Below are 7,492 nucleotides of genomic sequence, written 5' to 3' on the forward strand. Positions count from 1 at the left end.
CCTCCCGTAATAAAATGGTCGGATCTTATCAAACACACTTTGTTTCTTGTGACAATCAAGTCAGCGAAACAGCGTATACACGTCAAGACACTGAATCAAGTTTGCCACAAGAACTCATAAGTTTGGCAGTATTGCTCTGCCATCAGCAATGATACACCCATTTTATTTTCGTGAGACATGTGCAAGCACCTGTTCATCTACTGTTCTATCACTATGAATTAGTGATCTATTATCAATAAGGATACTTCTACAACTACTATCAAAGTATGTCCGGACTTCTTATGTTGTCAGTTGCTATATATGAATAAGTGGGGAGCTACTGACAAGCATTAAGCATGTCACACAGCCCAAACATATAACATTTCAGGACACACCACACAGTTAACAACCACAGTGAAGCGTGTCAAAGCCCAAACATGTAACATTCAACAGGACACTTACACAACACATTCAAATCAAACAGTCAGACAACATACAAGAACATATACCCCAGCCGGCATTGCTCCCTGCCTATTTTCGTACAGCACACTATGTGTGCGCACACCTTTATTCACAAACTCTTCAACTTATACTCTTTTACCGAAGCTGCTACAGCTCGATTGGCCGAATACCCTTAGATCCTATTTCGGTGAATTTGACATCTGCCTTACATGTAACAGATTAGCGGTTTAGCAGTTTTAATTTAGTTTGAGTGAAGGAATTCATTTTATAGCAAAATCCGAAATCGTGAAGCACTCATGAAAGTAAGCTTATTCTCGGATTCCTGAAACTTTAGATTTGCTCTTTCTTTTACTGCAAAGTACAACGTTGTTTTTTTTGTTTAAATCTTTCTAGACATGGTAAATATGAACGACAAAGCAGTTTTAACATAGTTTGAGTGAAGGAATTCATTTTATAGATAAAATCCCAAGAGTCTGCTGAGAAAAGAGAGTGAATGCGAAGTAGACTTTAACACGGCTATGGGAGCGAGCCGAGTGTCGGCTAACCGGGAGAATTGCTTGAAAGAAACGCGACACCGAATGAGCGGTCAGAACAAAGCCTCAATACGGGATTCTCGTGGTGTTTTTGTTGCTGCCTTGTCTTTTGCATAGAGTAAAAGACAAGGCAGCCATCGAATAGGGCCCGATTGTTCCTACTTGGTCAGCCGAGGAGCAGGGGGGGGGGGGGGGGGGGGGGCAAGCGTCTCAACCAAGCAAAGCTCACCATGGGGAAGGTGGCTATACCAACTAGCCTGATGCCCTGCTCCCGCAGTGACGGATAATCGTACTCTGGTTTCTCTTCATAACATACAAGTCTTTCGCCTTTTACTAAAGACTTCCGTGGAGAGCAGCACTAATGAGTTGTTTCTATTATTGGCAGGCTTTACCTTTGCGGGTGAAGCCCTTTCTGTCTGTGCAAAAGAAATCTTGCTACTTTGCAGAGTGACTTCTCTGAGTAGAGTCGCCTTACAAGACAAGGCAGCCATCGAATAGATTGTTTCTACTTGGTCAGCCGAGGAGCGGGGGGGGGGGGGGCAAGCGTCTCAACCAAGCAAAGCTCACCAAGTAGGAACAATCGGGCCCTTTTCGATGGCTGCAACACCTGAAAGAGATATTGATGCGAGACCCGATCAAATGCTTTTTCAAAGTCTAAATTTAAGATGACAAGCCGGGTGTTTCTGTCTCTAGCGTAATCAATGATGTCTCGAATCAGTACGAGGCTGTCGGTGAGTTGTCTCCCTGAGATGGCACAAGCTTGGTCTGGGTGAATTACCTCCTCTAAAACAGAGGACATCCGTGTCGCTAAAACCTTGCTAAAAAGTTTACAGTCAAAGTTTAAAAGTGTGATGGGCCTCCAATTCTTTAGGTCAGTCTTATCATTTTTTTTATAAAGTAGAGTCACTATTCCCACTCTAAAACTGTCAGGCAGTCGGTCGAGTTTTTCAAAATCTTTAAAAACATCTAAAATGTCTGATGATAAAAGGTCCCAATAGGTCAGATAGAATTCTGCAGGAAGCCCGTCTAAACCCGGAGCTCGACTTCTCTTAAAACCTGTTAGGCATTTTTTTAACTCTAAAGCAGTAAAATTCTGTGTCAAGTGTGCATTCTCTTTTACGGTTTTGTCAACGAATTTTAAGATTTCTGCCGATGTTTCCAAGTGCACTGGTTTCTCTTTGTACATGTTACTATAAAAGGTATGTACAGTTTCAATCATCTCTTGTGTGGATTTTGTTAAAAACCCATCTTCTCTTTTTAGATTTTGAATACACTCCTTTTTATTTATAACTTTCTTTCTTTTTCACCTTCCTCAATTTCCTGCTCCCTGCTTCTTACAAAAATTCCTTTACTCTTTATTTCTGCTAAAACTGACATTTCCTTTTTGACATCTTTGATTTCTTCTTTAAAGTCTATGCCACACTGATTTAGTTTAAAGTAGCGCTGTAAGCGTTTATGTAGTCCCATCATACATCTATTCTCTTTCCTTTTTTTACGTTTACCTTGCTGTTTAAAAAAAGTCTGGGTCGTTTCCTTCACCATTTCCCACCATTGTGCATGTGTTTCGTAGAGGTCTTGAAGGGTCTGCCACTCTTTATAACATTCCCTGTACTGACTGACTATGATTTCATCCTCCAACAGGGAACAGTTGAGTTTCCACAGACCACTTCCTACCGTCACACCAGAAGGGGGTGAAAGGGTGCAGGAGAGCATAAGGTGGTCTGAAAAGAAAACAGGGGTTAATCTAACATCAGTGGGTGGGCAATCTCTAGTAAAGAAATAATCAATGCGAGAGGCTCTGGTGCCATCATGACTAAACCAGGTGAAGCCCTCCTCTCTGGGATGCATGGTTTTAAAACAGTCAGTAAGCTTAAAATCCCTGCATATGCCCTGAAGTAAAATCGAAGTCTTATCCACTTTAAAATCTACCCCTGCTCTTTTTCTATCTTTCCTGCTCAAGATACAGTTAAAATCCCCTCCTACAACTAAAGGTACTTGCCCTAGCATGTAAAGCTGTATATCTTCTAAAAGGTCATACCTTTCATTTTTTCCATTGAAACCATAAATATTTAAGAGGTTAAAGTCTTGCCCCATAAAATTCAAGTGTGCTAAAAGTGCCCGTCCGTCTCTCACCACTGTGCTACCTTTCACCAGAACATGCGGATTTTTAATTAGAATGGCCACACCATCATTTTTATTTTGATTTGAGCCACTCCATATCGATAAATGGGGCCACATTTCCTCCCATTGTCTATGGTTTTTTAAAAAAGGTAGTCCACATTCTTGTATTAAAAACACATCTGATTTTATGGAGTCTAAGATGGATAAAATACTCTGGGCTCTTGTCTTTGATTTCACACTTCTCACATTTAGTGTTGAGAAGGTGAGAACCATTAAAAGCATAAAGGAAAGTAGGTATGTCATTTTCGTTTTTCTAAGTTATCAAAACAAATTACACACAGGTTATTTCTTGGGAAACTAGCTCTTCCTTCATTTCTTTAGGTGAAAAGTGAGTAGGGTGATCTATATTTCCTTTTCGGACTCTCGGTGTTGGCCTCTGACGCAATGTTGCATTTAACTTTGAGTCCCTGGGGGTCGAGTGCAGAGCTGAAGTTAAAAAGGAGACCTCATTTGGTGAGTCGGAGGGGAAGACTCTAGGTTCTTCCACTGAAGAACTGTCTGAAAGGGACCTAACCCTTCCCCTCTTCTCTGATACCACTGGGGAATCAGAGGCTCAGATGCCGTCCTCTTCGGCTGTTGACCTTCGGGGAGGTGAGTATCTTCACTAGACTCACCTGTCTGCTCTTCCTCCTCATTTAGCGTAGCTCCACCCTCTGCCTGTGAATTCTCACAGACTTCAACACTGAGTGGTGAGGCCTCTACAGGCCCCTCCCCTTTTTGCTCCTCACTTCCAATCCAAGCTTTTGGCGGGAAGTTTGAATTTATTGGGTCAACCTCTTCACTTTGTTCACCAACTGCCACCTTTGGTCCTTCTCTTTGTTGGCTTGACTGTGGCTTTACCGTCTTTAATTTGTTGGCAAAAGATTTAGGGCAATCTCTGAAGAGGTGATTTAATTCTCCACAGAGATTACATTTCCTGCCATTTGGACACTCTCCAAAAGTTTGCCCAATTTCTCTGCTCTTCCCACATAACACCTTGGTACAAGCCTCAACCAGGTGCCCATGCTCACCACACTTGCGGCAGAACTTGGGCTGCCCCTGGTAGTGGATGTAATCTCGGTTTTCAAGGTGGCCAGAGTGTCGCCCACCCGCTGCACTGAGCACTCTTCAGCCCTTTTAAATGGTATAACTTTGCACTCCCGCACGCTCCAGCAAGCACCATTCAAGCAACAACTTTGCACTCCAGCTTCGAACATCGGCACAGTCGCAACAAGTAAGGCGACTCTACTCAGAGAAGTCACTCTGCACAGTAAGAAGATTTCTTTTGCACAGACAGAAAGGGCTTCACCCGCAAAGGTAAAGCCTGCCAAAAATAGAAACAACTCATTAGTGCTGCTCAACATTGTACTTTGCAGTAAAAGAAAGAGCAAATCTAAAGATTCAGGAATCCGAGAATAAGCTTAGTTCTTCACGATTTCGGATTTTGCTATAAAATTAATTCCTTCACTCAAACTAAATTAAAACTGCTAAACCGCTAATCTGTTACATACAAGGCAGATGTCAAATTCACCGAAATAGGATCTAAGGGTATTTGGCCAATCGAGCTGTAGCAGCTTCGGTAAAAGAGTATAAGTTGAAGAGTTTGTGAATAAAGGTGTGCGCACACATAGTGTGCTGTACGAAAATAGGCAGGGAGCAATGCCGGCTGGGGTATATGTTCTTGTATGTTGTCTGACTGTTTGATTTGAATGTGTTGTGTAAGTGTCCTGTTGAATGTTACATGTTTGGGCTTTGACACGCTTCACTGTGGTTGTTAACTGTGTGGTGTGTCCTGAAATGTTATATGTTTGGGCTGTGTGACATGCTTAATGCTTGTCAGTAGCTCCCCACTTATTCATATATAGCAACTGACAACATAAGAAGTCCGGACATACTTTGATAGTAGTTGTAGAAGTATCCTTATTGATAATAGATTACTAATTCATAGTGATAGAACAGTAGATGAACAGGTGCTTGCACATGTCTCACGAAAATAAAATGGGTGTATCATTGCTGATGGCAGAGCAATACTGCCAAACTTATGAGTTCTTGTGGCAAACTTGATTCAGTGTCTTGACGTGTATACGCTGTTTCGCTGACTTGATTGTCACAAGAAACAAAGTGTGTTTGATAAGATCCGACCATTTTATTACGGGAGGATCAGTATGTATGGATTCTGATGTGACTGATAAACCCATTCGTATCTTAAGCATAATCTAATACATGAGACAACGCCCTGGCACACGATAAAAAAAAAAAGAGAGAGAGCGGTTTTGTGTCCCCACAGTCCATAATGTAGAAAAGAGAGAAAAAAGCCTTTCTGATTTGGTGTGTGTGCTCATAGTGCAGAGTGTAGAGAAAAGAAAGCCGTTTTGGTGTCACGGGTGTTGTGACTTACACACACACATTTCTAAATTGAGAAAGGAAATTATTTTAGAGGAAGCACTAGAGTTTAGATCCCACATTTGTTGATAGGCATTCATTTATTTCTTCACTTCTGATGAAGTTTCAACAATAAACAACAAACTTTGTATTATGAGAAAGAACCAGAATCATTCTTCAGGAATCCGAAAATAAGCTCTATTTTATGAGTTATGCACGAATTCGGATTCTCCTATAAAACGAATTCCTTAACTCAAACCAAGTTAAGACTGCTTTGTCCTTCATATTTATTCATGTCTAATCAAGTTTCAACGATAAACAACGTTGTACTTTGTAGAATGAGAAAGAACTTCTTCAGCAATAAGCATCTCTCGACATATGACGAAGTACAGATTTTGCTATAAAATTAATTCCTTCTATCATAAAACTGTTTCTCCTCCTTATTTATCCACTTCAAATCAAGTTTCAACAAATAAAAAAATGTTGTAGTTTGAGAAAGTACAACTTAATCTTCAGCAATCAGTATAAAAAGAGGTGCAAATGCCAACCATACATACCTAAAAGGTGGAGCGGAAGTATTCAGCTGCAAGTAGGTGTGAATGTTCGACTATAATTTGTAAAAAGCGGGTAAGAAAAGGTTCGAATGCCCGACTATATATTAACAAAAGCGGGAGGAGAGGTCTTCGGATGAGAGTGGGTGAGAATTTCCAACCATAATCTATAAAATACGGTGAAAAAAAATATGTGAATGCCTCATAGAACACTAAAAGCGGAAGTGTTCGGCTGCAAGAAGGTGTGAATGTCCGACTATATTTGGTGAAAAGCAGGTGAAGCAAGGTCTGAATGCCCAACCTTACATCATCAAAAGCGAGATCAGAGGTGTTTGGCTGCAAGAAGGCCATAGTTTTCCAAAAGCGGGTAAGGTGCGAATGTCCGACTAAATATCAACAAAATTTGGGGCGGAGGTCTTCGGATGCAAGTGGGTGTGAATATTCCACCATACAAGTATGGTGGAGAGGAAGCTGTGAATAGCCGACCATAGTTTGGAAAAAGCGGGTAAGAAAAGGTTTGAATGCCCGAACATACACCATCAAAAGAGGGAGCGGAGGTGTTCCGCTGTACGAAGGTGTGAATGTCCGACCATAGTTGGTAAAAAGCGGGTAAGAAAAGGTTAAAATACCCGACTGTACACAATCAATAGCGGGAGCGGATGTGTTCGGCTACAAGAAGATGTGAAAGTCCGACCATGGTTTGTAAAAAGCGGGTAAGAAAAGGTGCGAATGTCCGACAATGTATGATCAAAAGAGAGAGCGGAGGTTTTCGGATACAAGAAGGTTTGAATGTCCCACCATAGTTTGTAAAAAGCGGGTAAGAAAAGCTTCGAATGCCCGACTATACACCATCAAAAGCGGGAGCAGAGGTGTTCCGCTGTAAGACGGTGTGAATGTCCGACCATAGTTGGTAAAAAGCGGGTAAGAAAAGGTTAAAATACCCGACTGTACACAATCAATAGCGGGAGCGGAGTTGTTCGGCTACAAGAAGGTGTGAAAGTCCGACCAAGGTTTGTAAAAACCGGGAAGAAAAGGCTCGAAAGCCCGACTATACACCATCAAAAAGAAGGTTTGAATGTCCATCAATAATTGCTTTAAAACAAGAAAGTAAATTTTCGAATATCAAACCGCACATGATCATAAGCGGGAGAGAAGGTGTTCGGCTGCAAGAAGGTGTGAATGTCCACCCATAATTCATGAAAAATGGGTAAAAAAAAGGTGCGAATGCCTAACAATACATTATCAAAAGCAGGTGTGAATGTCAGATCATAATTTGTAAAAAGCTGATGAGAAAGGGTGAGAATGCCCGACTATACACCATCAAATGCGGGAGCGGAGGTGTTCGGCTCTGAGTAGGTGTGAATGTCCGACCATAATTGCTGAAGAATGTGTTAGAAAAGGTAAGAATGCTGGACCATACATCAT

At 41.4% G+C, this 7,492-nt stretch overlaps 1 non-coding gene across 1 annotated transcript; it reads left to right on the forward strand.

The window, feature by feature from the left end:
* Positions 1-1,263: 1,263 nt before the first annotated feature.
* On the forward strand, positions 1,264-1,377 carry LOC140279042 (U5 spliceosomal RNA). Its single transcript, XR_011909247.1, has one exon. It is a non-coding gene; the product is annotated as a U5 spliceosomal RNA (small nuclear RNA).
* The last annotated feature ends 6,115 nt before the right edge of the window (positions 1,378-7,492 follow it).

This window comes from Leuresthes tenuis, unplaced genomic scaffold (genome assembly GCF_036924035.1).
Source record: "Leuresthes tenuis unplaced genomic scaffold, fLeuTen1.0.hap1 SCAF_20, whole genome shotgun sequence".
NCBI classification, from domain to species: Eukaryota; Metazoa; Chordata; class Actinopteri; order Atheriniformes; family Atherinopsidae; genus Leuresthes; species Leuresthes tenuis.